This window comes from Chelonoidis abingdonii, chromosome 13 (genome assembly GCF_003597395.2).
Source record: "Chelonoidis abingdonii isolate Lonesome George chromosome 13, CheloAbing_2.0, whole genome shotgun sequence".
Classification (NCBI taxonomy): Eukaryota; Metazoa; Chordata; order Testudines; family Testudinidae; genus Chelonoidis; species Chelonoidis abingdonii.
This window is the reverse complement of record NC_133781.1, coordinates 16409807-16421958: the sequence shown is the minus strand read 5'-3', so window position 1 is coordinate 16421958 and position 12152 is coordinate 16409807. Positions and strand designations below refer to the sequence as shown.

At 47.7% G+C, this 12152-nt stretch overlaps 1 protein-coding gene across 3 annotated transcripts in view; it reads right to left on the bottom strand.

The window, feature by feature from the left end:
* RHBDF2 (rhomboid 5 homolog 2) overlaps positions 1-11895 on the bottom strand; it is a 78422-nt gene extending 66527 nt beyond the window's left edge. Inside the window, exons 1-2 of one of the 3 annotated variants that reach the window (XM_032792827.1) lie at positions 11806-11895; positions 4508-4681 (exon numbers count right to left, since the gene is read on the bottom strand). The gene's annotated coding sequence lies outside the window, so the exon portion shown is untranslated. Of the gene's footprint in view, positions 1-4507; positions 4682-10672; positions 10758-11805 lie in introns of those variants that run through there. The other 2 variants (XM_032792826.2, XM_032792828.1) reach the window with 2 other exon arrangements.
* Positions 11896-12152: the final 257 nt, after the last annotated feature.

Sequence of the window (12152 nt, the reverse complement as noted above, 5' to 3'; positions counted from 1 at the left end):
AACCAAGCCATCCTCTTCCAAGCAAGCATCACCCTGATGAGAAAAACCAAATCACTTCCACTGCACTGTGCCTCATCACACTGTAGGTTAAAACTGAGCTCTCTGATTTGCTGCATCACCTTGTATATTTTTCCAAATAATCTGAAATATTTTAGGGCCATCATTTTTGAAATTCCATGCCAGGAGTTAGGTGCATAAGCAAGTAACTGCATAATTCCCCATTTGTACCTTTGAAAACCTCCCTCTACATAACTCTCTGGATTTTCAGACTGCCCAGAACACCCCACTTGCTGTTTGAAAGTCCTGGCCCCTGCCTGTATTTTTTCATTTGAGCCAAGAGGGTCATCAGCAGAACAGGAGGGACCATAACAATGCCCCATGCAAACAGCCCCAACTTAGCTGTCATATAGCCCTTCCATCCATATTGCTCAGTGCACAAAAAGGAGGTCAGTATGACAGATGGGAAAACTGAGGCAAAGAGCTGGGCAGTGATTTGCCCAGGGTCACCCAAGCAGGCAAGTGGCAGAGTCAGTAATTGAACCCAGGTGTCACAAGTCCCAGTCCTGCACCCTACCTACTACTCCAGTGCAGTCATCCATAGAGCTCGGTACTGATGCAGAGGGGGTCTACCTGTGTGGATCAGTTGGAGCCAGCGTATACTGCACATCTAATAATTGGCTGGCTGCATGACAGCTTCACACCAGGCCCCTCTGCTGGAGAATAAGCAACATGCTAAGCCATATAGACTAAGCCAATTTCTCATCATGCTTTTTCTAACAATTCTCCCATTCAGATAAAGGTAGAACATGTCTGAAAGCCATGTGAAGGGCATCAGGAAGGGTAAGGAGTTCTTAACCTGTGTTACGGGCACCCATCACTCCCTAGCAAACATATACATACAGTAAAGCTTTAAAAAAATCATAGAATTAAGTAGCACTGGTCCATGGATACCACAGGCAGGCAATAGGCAAGCTTTTTGCCTTCAGCTGGCCAACAGGAGAGCATCCCTACTGACAACAGCACTTCAGCAGATGCTTAAATCATTGGGGTCTCACGCATGTGTTTTCCCGACCTGGCGCCCAGTCCCTGACCTGCCTAATCCCATCTCCTCTCCTCGGCAACGCCCATCTGGTACTATCATGACAGTAAAAATCACCACAAGATGGGTAACAGATAGCCACTAGGAACACAGACATGAGATCGAGGAACCACTTCTCACCTGAGCCACTTGAACACACAGGATTCAGAGGGAAAATTGTGACATTTATGGAAGGCAGTTTGGTTAAAAGTCATCACTAACAGGATCATTGACATTAAAGATTTAAATATGTAATTGACTTCTCTCTGTTTATTCCATCTGCCAACGACAACAGTCTCATGGTGTGGCTCTCATACATTAGCACAGTGCTGCAACGTTTGGGTGGCAAACACCCCAGGGAAACATTTACAGCCCAGCAAGAAAACATGGGTGGAATATTTAGCTGCATCAAGTTCACATGCAGCCTGGAGGGGAAGGAAGGGGCTAGAACAAGGTACCAATACCTTGTGTAGACACAGCCAACACTCAGTGGAGAACATAGGGGCAGTGGAGCTCAGGATAGAACTGGGTTGGAACAGCTTACACATTACGCCTGCTTCCAGCTTAGCGCTATTTTACAGTGAGATTTGACGTACAGCAGCTCATGCATGGAAAGGGTGTTCACTAGGTCTTCTTTCCATTGCGTTGCTCTCTATGCTATTCTTTTAGCAGGTTTTGGCACAAGCAGGCTACTGCGTCCAGCTAGAAGGTAGATGTGAAGAAAAGCAGCATATGTAATTCTGTACAGACACTTGCTATCTGCCTGCATGCTGGCAAGGTGCCATTCCCCTCCTCTCCACAAGCATCATTTTAGTGAGCAGCACAGTTTCCCAGAGCATTAGTGCAGCCAAGATAAAGGTCTCTGCTCCAGCCATCTGTGTGCTAGGAAGAGAGCCTTTTGACAGCCCCAGGGGAGAGACGCTTGCCAAGCTTGTCTTACTATTTCCATCTGAACTGTGTTCTGCTCAGTCCCTCACTGAAGGTTTAAAGAAAAAACCACCCAACAACATCCTTTTGCAATGGAGAAAAGCTTCATAAACCAAGAAGCAATTTGAAAACTATAATCCAGCCTTCCCACCGAGGCATTCATCCACCCAACATGCTGCCCAGGGGAACGAATGCTGCATTCACAGATGCTGCCAGTTTGCAACTTCAGAGCCTGAGCTACCCAAAAAGCCAGAACTTGGAACAGGCAGAGTAAACCAGGTCTGTGCCAGACTCCAGCTGTTCTATGGGTCAGATGAGCCCCATGAGAAGAGTGCCCCCATGCTGTGTAGGGCCCTCTGAATTCTCTTGGGAAAGCATCCTTCTCACAGGTTGGGTCTACAATTAGGAGAGACCCATGCAGGCAGACAACCATTGGCTCAGCACCTGGGCTCCCTGCCCCCACTGCCAGGGACTCTTCCAGCAGCAAATGTCCCTGGAACCCCTCTTAGAAGGGGGCTTCTGCTCTTCCAACCTTCCTGTGGATTGCCCACAGAGCAGTGTATGCGTGCACACCCATGGCGGAAGGGCACTGCATCCATCCCACCCTGCCCCTACAACACCTACTCAACAGTCCCTCCCGCTCCCCGAGGGCGGTCTGTAGAGACCGGGGAAAGCTGAAAGGCAGAGATACCACTGGTCCCTCCTCTCCATGGGCTAAAGCCCTCTGGGCACACAGACGCTTGACACAGGACATAGTCTGACCCTAGGGAGACATCATCCAGAAGTGCCTAGAGTTAGATGGGTCTATCTGGAACCAAAACCCCTGATCTAAGCACCTTGAGCATTGCCCCGAGTTCCAGACTTCAGAGCCGAAATCTCTCTCCATAAAAGGGTGCAGGCTCCCCCACAGCTTTTTCTGTTTAGCGAGGTAACAAAATGCTTTACAAACACTCACTGAGTCAGGCCCCATCCCCAAGGAGCCCAGTTTAATTCTGACAAGTGCAACACACACACACAGTCCTCACAAGGTCACAGACTGTGGAATATCCTCCCATCACTCCCATCCTGCCCTAAAACCAAACAAGCTACAAAGAAGAGAGCTCTACAACTGTTTTCCAATGGATTCACTCAAAGGAGATTGCTCCACACCCTCAACCATGGATTAAAGAGAGAAAGGAACATATGGGCTGAACAGAACAGCAGCCTGCTGGAATCAAGAAAAAGGAAAGTATAGAAATGCACTGAGGTTTTGCTGAGGTACAAGGCACGGATCCAGCAGCAAACATTATGATACGTTGTGCTTGTATAGTACATTTTATCTGAAGATCTGAGAGTGCTTTATGGACAGCAAGCCTCACAACGCACCTACCAATTGGGTTAAAAAAAAAAAAAAACAACCAAACCAACATCCTCACTTTGCACCAGGAAAGGCCAATGCCTTGTCTACACTGCAGATATTTTTGGGGGCGGAGGGGGGCAGGGAAGAGGGGTGCATTGGTGCAAACCCCTAGTGTAGATGCACTGTACCACCTTAAGAGCGGAGGTGAGCCTCACCACTGCAACTCACTTTTTACATCCATACAGCACATTCACACCAGGAGTGTGAAACACTCCTATATTAAGGATCAAGCAGGCCTGATATACAGAGAGGTTAAAGCCCAGAACCTGAGGTGTCTAATTCCAAGAGACTTCAATGGGAGATAGCTCTGATTATCTGAGCCTAAAGGACTTGCCCAAGGCCATATAGCAAGAGAGGCAGCCAGGAATATAATCAGGAGTCCTGGTTGGCAGTGTCATGGTCCAACCACTAAACAAAGCTTCCTTATATCACAAAAAGCAGCTTGCACAGGGATTAAGTCTGACATCCTTTTTCTCAGTCCCAGATGTAGCTCTTGCTGGTAATACTCTAGGGAAAATAGTGAGCTAGCTCTTTCCTCCCCTTCCCTGCATATATTTTAAAGTGATAGTGACTAAATGAGAAATTAAGTCAGAGGACAGAAAACCAGGTGTTAGTGTGCTATTTACAGAAAGAGGAAAAGGGTGTTTTAAAAAGGAGGATGCCTTCTGCACTCACTAGAATGATAGAGGATAGCAAATTGTTACCCAAAGCACCATAATGCTCCCACAACACAACAGCGAGCAGGAAGCTAGCAAGTCCCCCTAGAGCCCTGGATTCTTATTTACAAGAATAATTGGTCCAATACCTCTCAGAGAGGCACAGATTTAGTGTCATATGAAGTGAACACTACACTGACCTCGCAGGGAAGCAGAGGCTCATTGGTGATGAGCTGAAAAGCTTTTAATTAAGTAAAAGCGTTTATGATCCCTGTGCACACAGAGTAATTACATTTTAATATTAAATAATTGCTCCCTTTTCACAAACCAGGCTCCATTTGAAGTCCTCTGTTTTCCCATTAAATGCACCTCTAGCACAGCTTTAAGCATTTGCAACACCCTCAGTTGTTGCAGAGAAAGCAAAGCCATTAAAAAAACCCCTCCTACCTGAACAACCTTGGATTCCTGGCAGTCACAAATGTATCGAGTTTAGGTGAACTCAGTCTAATCCCTGGTCAAAATTTATTCACATCACTCGCGAGCAGAAAAACCTGCTTAGAAGAAGCCAATGACTGGAAGAGCAGGTCATTGTATGTTAAAGTGAGGAGCAGTATCAGAAAACTAGGAACACAAACATGCACATTGTGAGAGGCTGACTTCTGCAGAGCAGCACTTGAGTCTGTATCATCAATCAACAGTAAATTTACAGTGTCTGAGTAGCTGGTTATTAGAAGCGGGAGATTTTAAATAAGATCATACTAACCCAATTACTTGTTTCCAAAGCAATTTAAAAAAAAAAGTCATAGCAAGAGGCAGCCTTAAGAAACAAAAATAAAACATTTCATGTTGTGGGATTCAGAGTCTAGATTAGAGTCTAATTCTTTTCCTCTTCTCTCCATATACAGAGCCCCAGGTCAGTAACTACAAGATCTTGCATTAAGGCACAGAGTCAGTCCGAATCTATAGATGACTAATGGTTAATACAGAAACTGTTAAGGTTAGTAAGCTGAACATGGGGTTGTGTCCTGACCAGCCTGGCTAACAGCCATTGATGGACCTATTCGCCATGAACTTAGCTAGTTCTTTTTTGAACCCACTTATAGTTTTGGCCTCCTCAACATGCCCTGGCAAAGAGTTCCACAGGCTGACTGTGCATTGTGTGAAAAAGTACTTCCTCGTGTTTATTTTAAACCTGTTGCCTATTAATTTCATTGAGTGACCCATGGGGTTGTGCTATACGCAGGGGTAAATAACATTTCCTTATTTACTTTCTCCACGCCAGTCATGATTTTATGGACCTCTGTCACATCCCCCCCATAGTCGTCTCTTTTCCAAGCTGAAAAGTCCCAATCTTTGTAATTACTCCTCATAGAGCAGCTTCCATATCTTTTTCCATTTTCAATATATCTTTTTTTAAGATGGGGTGATTAGAACCACACATAGTATTCACAGCATTATGCTATTTATATTACAGCATTATGATATTTTCTGTTCTCTCTTTTCTAATGGTTCCTAATATTCTGTTTGCTTTTTTGACTGCAGCTGCCCACTGAGCTGATGTCTTCAGAGAACTATCCACAATGATTCCAAGATCTCTTTTTTGAGTGGCAATAGCTAATTTAGATCCCATCATTTTGTACATAGAGTTGGGATTATGTTTTCCAATGTGCACTACTTTGCATTTATCAATATTGAATTTCATCTGCCATTTTGTTGCCCAGTCACCTTTTGTAACTCTTTGCAGTCTTCTTTGGACTTAACTATTTTGTGTCATCGGCAAACTTTGTCACCTCCCGACTTACCTTTTTTTCCTCCCACCATTTTCACATTGCAGAACTCTGCTGACCCACAAGTCAGAGCTGAGGGGCAGCACAGCACGCAGAATGGCATGGCTAAACAAACCTCCCAAGTCTAGATTTAGGTCCAGCCACCTTAGCTATACCCTTTTCAATGTAAGAGTGGTTGCAGTGAAAGCACAGACTGATATATACTGCTGCTTTGCACAGCCACTCTGCACTATATAGTCTTCACAATGTGGGGAAGTGCATGTGGGGGTCAGGCAGGGTAGGGCTTGTCTCTAGCATAGATTTTCCACCAATACAACTATACTAGCACAAACTCCCAGTGGGAATGGGTGGAATCTACCCTGGTGTAAGTCACACCACACACACACGCAGCACATCTATGCTAAGGGTTTGCACAGCTACATCAGGACAAAAATCCTCATCTACTGGAATACAGACTCCATCGTGCTAACACCATTCCTTTAGCCAACTGTATTCTAGTGTATATTTCAGGAACGGCCAGGGAGGAGCCACTTGCTGAGCTGAGGAAGCACAGGGACAGTTGATACTAATGTTCCATTGTAGTTGATGGAAGATTAATTGGCAACAGCAACACAGCATGTGCAGTGAAGGATCAGCAACAAGAGGTTTACCCAAGGTTAGAAGCAATGTGTATTTGACAAAGGCACAAACTTGCCAATTCTGGAAAGAACTTTAAGGCTGAAACTTCATGACAGTCTTAGACAACCAACCACTAGGGACAATTCTAAGCCCCGAACTTGCTTAGTGCATCACCAGAGATCGCACAAAAGAACAGGGAACAGCTGTGGGAAGAGGTGAATGGGGCCCTTCACGCATTACTTCACACAGTGCTACACAGGACTTTAGTGGTAGCCCTGCTTAGAGAAAGCCTAGACTTCATGGACACACAAAAGGCTTTGAGAGGGCAAAGCACTGCAGTCATCTTGCTGCTGACATCAGGGTAGCATTCATGCAACCAAGACAAGATTGCTCTTCACCTATCAGATTAGAGGGGAATTACAGGGACAGTCCAAACAGATGGGAAATGTCCTTCTGTACTCACAGGGTTCTGCAAGCCTAGAACAGCAGCATGTGTCCATTAGCTCATTTTGGAAATCCCCATGAGAAGTGACCATTACAGCACAAAGGCATGTAGGAAGCTGTGGGTGGCTAAAGGTCAGCCTTCCAACTTTATTCTAATGGGAAGGGAGGGGAGATGACAAAATTCACAGTGAGGAAGAGAACACCCAGCCTCTTTCCCTCCCCTGTGGCTGCATCAAAGTGGCAGCTACATTATTTGTTTTAGTTTTTCCCCCAAGACAGAGGGATTTGCTCCCAACAGGCTTCAGAATTAAGAGCCCATGTGAAAGCTTGAAAACCCCAAACAGAAATAAGTTTTAAGCTATTAGCCCCCACTATAATCTAGCAGAAAGGGAAAGGAAATATGTCTGCAGAGACATTTTATCAAGTGCAGTTCGTGCAGCCAAAACAATGCTAGATTTGTAGCTTGGCAGGTCAGCACCGGTTTACATCCAGGACCAGAAGAGTCTGCTCATCCCATCCAAATAAACCAGTAACATTTCTTAAGTCTGGCACCAGTATTGCTAAGAAAGGAAACAGAGTTGGATAATAGAGGTTCTCTCAATTTCTTCCCTTTAAATGGGAACTCCATTCGCAGTATCATGTGTTTCTCTCTAGCCAGTTTTCCAGATCCTTCCCCAATTGTCACTGATGATTCAATTGCTTTGCATGGCCCAGGAAAGTGCTGACTAATGTAACTGTGTGTGTCTTTTTGTTAGGCAATAGCATTCATGTAAAACCCAGCCTTACAGAAAAGCTGCGCCCAGTTTACTCAATGCAGCATTGAGAAGGCTGAGAGGAAGCGGGAAGAGAAGCAGGCAGAAAATACAAGTGTCAAAAATAGCTTTCAATTAAAACTAAGTCTGCAGCTAGGGAAGCTGTTTTACTGAGGTGTGACACTACAAATAAGGAAAACCCATTTAAGCATCTGTACCATTTTAAACCTCATTTGAATACTGGAGAAGCATCAGAAGGGTGCTATTATCTAACACATCCGAGGAAAACGGGTACTCATCCACGAAAGCTGATGCTCCAATACGTTTGTTAGTCTATAAGGTGCCACAGGACTCTTTGCCACTTTTACAGATCCAGACTAACACGGCTACCCTTCTGATATTGTCTAACACAGTGGTTCTCAAACTCCCCTCCCTCCCCCCACAGACCACTTGAAAATTGCCAAGGGTCTCGGCAGACCACTTAATGATCTTTCCAAATGTTGCTTGTAGCATTAGCTAACTATTGTAAAGCACTTTGGATAAAAGCACTATATAAAAAACCTTAAACTTTTTTTGTCCTACAAATAAAAGCAGACTGGGAAGGAGGAGGGGGTGGTGTCTCCCCTGCAACAGCAACTACAGAACTGAGGCTGGGAAGGAGTAGGGGTCTCTCCCCAGCAGTTGCAGCCCTGGAGCTGGTAAAGTCATCTCTATCTCTGGCCCCTGCAGCCCTGCACATCCCAAATCCCAGCCCTCTTCTTCTCACCCACTGCCCCCTCCCACCTACCCTCTATTCCCCCCCAAGGCCACCATCTCACCTTATGTGTGCATCTTCTCCAGGGTCCAGGCACCTAATTAGTGGAGCCACACCTGCGTGGCTCCACTAATTAGGTGTGTGGCCCTTCATTCTCTTGTGTACAGCCGCCCAGGTGTGCACCTTAGAGGGAACTATCCATGGACCACTTGACTGGAGCTTGTGGACCACTGGTCGTCCAGAGACCACAGTTTGAGAACCTCTGGTCTAATGCAACCCTTGCTGAGAAAAAAATTTTTACCCAACCATATACTAGAGATAAACTAGATTAAATTCTCTTATTAGGCACTTGCAGTGCGAGCACAAACCATATAATCATTGGCATCTCCTTCCCCCCATGGGGGAGGGGGGGGAGGAAGTTGCCAGTTTAACTCAAAAATCTCCAAAACAAACTTGTGCATGTGGCCCAAAATGCTCCTTCCCACATGAGTTGGTAAGAAATGGGGAGATTAAAAAGGTGCTTGACATTTTAAAAGACATGGTACCCTGCCCCCATTGCCCCTGCACTATGTATAGCCATTTACACCAGGGCAAGGTGGATGTGAGAAAACTGCCATTTCAAGGCTCGGTCTACCCTTAATAGTTAGATTGATATAGCTGGGCCAGTCAGGGGTGTGGAAAAACAAACAAACAAAAAAAACCCACATCCCTTATCAATGTAGCTATGGTGACCTGACCCCCGAGGTAGATGCAGCTAAGTTGACTTAAAAAGTGCTTTTGTTAAGGTAGCTAACTTCATTCAGGGAGGTGACATTTCTACACCCACAGAAAAACTCCTTCTGTTGCTGTAGGCTGCATCTACACTATGCTAGTATAGACATGCTGACATTGCTCTACTGGAATAGTCTCTGTAGTGTAGACATATCCAAGCCTAAGGCCCTGAACTAAAGCGACTGTTGATTCTTAAAAGCTCATTTTAAAGTTTCAGAAGTTTAGCATCAGCATACTGAAGGGGCAGCCTTCTAAACAAGAAGGAAGTCCCTGACTACTCAGAAATTGCTTAATGTTTGTAGCAGGCTTTAGAAGAAGTTATTTACAATAAAGCAGGCAGAGTCTTTGAAAAGTCAGTATCACAAGCATCAGAGAAAAGAGCCCCCCTTCACCCTCAGAGTTACACAGCAACTACTGTACTGTGTGCCTTTAAACTTTAAATGTTACACTTATCTGTAACACATTAAGACACCAGTAAGAGCTATTCCACCGAAAGATCACACTTCACAGCCTCATTTGAGAGCCTGCTGCAGGAGGCGGGGGGGGCGGGGGCTGAAGAGGCATGGAGTCACTACGAAAGAAGTAAATCCACCTACTCCAAAAGCCGGTTTCGGTAGGGCGAAAAGGCGGAGGGGAAAGCCAGCCCCAGAGGCAGGGACCCACTGGGCAGCTGAAACTAGCGCTGGTTATTAGCGGGATGGGGGACGGTCCCTCGCTGATGAACACACGCACAGAGAGCTCACTGGCACCAGACACTACTGACCAGAGAGCCACCCTCCCGGGAGGGGCAGCACGAGGCAGCCTCGCCCCTTCTCTGAGCAGCAGGGGAGGCGGGTGTTTGGGGCCCTGGATTAACGCTGACAGCTGCGGCCCCAGAGCCCCCGCGTAGCCAGCCGGGGGGAAGCGGAAGGCGCAGCCCAGCAGGCCCCGGAGCGAGCGGCCCAGGGAAGGGAAGCGCCGCGCCGGGGACATTCGAACAAGGAAAGAAGCAGCGCGCCTGGGCTCAGTTACAAAACAGCTCCAGACAACGTGCCGCGAGCCTGGACTCTGCCCGCGTCCCGCCCCCTCGGAAACTCCCCCTCCGCCTGCCCCGCCGCTCCCCCTTGCAACTCCCTCTCTCCCTGCCCCCTTGCAGGCCGTATTGCCCCACAGCTACCCCTTGCATTCGCCGCCTCTCCCTGCCCCCTTCCCTGCCCTCCTCTACCCCCTTAGCTGCCCCTTACATTCACTGCCTCTCCCTGCCCCCTTCCCTGCCCTTCTCTACCCCCCTGCAATCCCCTTAGCTGCCCCTTACATTCACTGCCTCTCCCTGCCCCCTTCCCTGCCCTCCTCTACCCCCCTGCAATCCCCTTAGCTGCCCCTTACATTCACTGCCTCTTCCTGCCCCATTCACCACAACTGCCCCTTACAACCCCCCGGCGCCTGCCCCCCCGCTTCCCCCGTGACCCTTCCTCGGCAGCCTCAGAGGCAGCGGAACCCAACTCACCTCCGTGCCCCGCACAGGATCCGTCCCGTCCCTCGGGCCGGCTAAAGGAGAAACTAGGCGGAACTCGCCACCCTCCCTTCCTCTACCTGGGGGGTGGGTGGGGCTAATGGGAACGGGGCGGGGCTGCGCTGGGGGAGGCGTGGCCAGACTAATTGGGGCGGGCGGGACATTGGCTGTTAAGGGACGGCAGGTAAGAGGCACGTGGGGTGGAGAAAGTCTCTTCCTCTCCCCACAGACAGACCCACGCAGCGGCACCACTAGTCCCCAGGCAGGTCCCCTCCGCCCATTCCAGGGCCGCGCCCAGCCCTTAGCATGGAGGGAGGCGGCCCCTGTCTGGGAACAGCCGGTTCGCTAGGCACAGAAAACACTGTGGCGATGTCTGTCTCCCCCACGGGAGCGGTTCTCTCTTTGGCTCGGGCTCTGCTCCCAGCAATCCGCGGGGTGGGAGTTAGGTGCCCCAAGAGGGGCTGGGGCGTAGCCTCTCTTTGCCCCCCTTTGTCAGTAGGAGGCTAGTAATTACAAGCAAGGAGTGAAGTTAAGAAATGGGAATTTTAGAGTGAATTCTCGGAAACCTTTCCTGATCGGGAAGAGATTTAAATCTGGAAGTGGGATCAGCGCTTCCCGAGGGAGCCTGAGCCTGGGGGCTGTGTTACTGAAAGTTGGAACTGGACTAAGCAAATCCACAGGAATAATCCTGCACTGAGAGTGGGATGCGTTTATTATTCATTTGTTTCTGTCACTAATGTCGATCCCGTGAAAGGGGATAATAATCCTTATGTTCTACCTCACCAGAGTATAATTAGGCTTAATTAGCTAATGTTTGTACAGGGCTTTGGAAATACGAAGAGTATCATAAGTGGGCAGTGTTATTTGTAAGGACAAAAGGCAGAGGGAATCATGAATACACACACCCCCTCTGTAGTGTCTATCCATGGCTCCAAGGAGCCAGTAACTCTCCAGCCCCAGGAAATACATTTTTCTTATCTTGCCTCTGTGTTTTAAGTGGTCAGCATTAGCATTCACGGAATACATTCTGATGTGCTGTGTACTCGCCTTGCCTGGCTGTCCTGAGGATGACTTGGTTAATGCTAGAACTGCCAATAAAAGAGCTAAGTATTATTTTACCCCGTTACCTCTGTCTGCATCTTCAAGACCTTTATGTGGCTTTCACCCTCTCTTAGGAACGTCCCATGGTACTGCCTTATGGGAAAGGACACCTGTTGAGGTTTGCTGTTTCATAGAACAGAGTGCAGTGTTGATGCTGTGGGCTGGGGACACTGGAAGTGAATACCAGAGACAGGGTAGGGTGGGGCGTATTGAATAGCTGCTCATGTCCAGGCATGTTCAGTGGCAGCTAATGCAGAGCCACATGGAGTGTCATCGTACAACGTGTGATTGCATTCAGGGCTTTGTTCCTTTGTAAGGTGGCACTTCTTCCAAAATCAGCCTCAGATACTGGAGCCAAGTTTACTCTCGGAGC